This window comes from Pseudophryne corroboree, chromosome 9, assembly GCF_028390025.1.
Source record: "Pseudophryne corroboree isolate aPseCor3 chromosome 9, aPseCor3.hap2, whole genome shotgun sequence".
In the NCBI taxonomy this organism is placed as follows: Eukaryota; Metazoa; Chordata; class Amphibia; order Anura; family Myobatrachidae; genus Pseudophryne; species Pseudophryne corroboree.
This window is the reverse complement of record NC_086452.1, coordinates 174,175,551-174,176,170: the sequence shown is the minus strand read 5'-3', so window position 1 is coordinate 174,176,170 and position 620 is coordinate 174,175,551. Positions and strand designations below refer to the sequence as shown.

At 38.4% G+C, this 620-nt stretch overlaps 1 pseudogene; it reads right to left on the bottom strand.

Moving 5' to 3' along the window:
- Window positions 1-295: 295 nt before the first annotated feature.
- Window positions 296-414, bottom strand: LOC134964015 (5S ribosomal RNA; annotated as a pseudogene).
- Window positions 415-620: the final 206 nt, after the last annotated feature.

The following is a 620-nucleotide window of genomic DNA, read 5'->3' as shown; positions in this document are numbered from 1 at the left end:
AAATTATTAAAATATAACTTTTATTATTATATACTTAAAGAAAACGAGAGCAAGCATCCACAATTGAATTGATGTTCGCAAGCACTAATGTGCTTATTATAGGTGAAATAATAATGTGAATAGGCGAAAATAGGTAATCCCTCATTCAAAGAAAAAATATATCTGTATTCTCTATAATAGAGATTTAATTAGAATGAGGTCACTGCCTCGGGTCTCATATAGTCCAATAAATGCTGGAACCTGAGGTCAAGTTCCTGCCGGGTCCCAAAATTATGTTATGTGTTGGAGAATAAAATACCTACGGTACCTAGTATTCCCTGGTGGTTCCCCATCCAGGTACTGACCAGGCCCTGCAGTGCTTGGCTTCCAAGATCAGACGAGTTTGGGCATACTCAGTGCAGTCTGACCATAGGTGGATATGTCTCCTAAGCGCACCGTTTTCCAATTGTATTGGGACCCAAAATATCAATCACAGAATAAATAAATATCGGGCTTTATGTAGTCAAAACAATACCAAAATTTAAAAAAATTCCAAAAGATAGGGCTGCCAGATAGGGCTGCCACATAACATAATTTTGGGACCCAGCAGGAACTTGACCTCAGGTTCCAGCATTTATTGG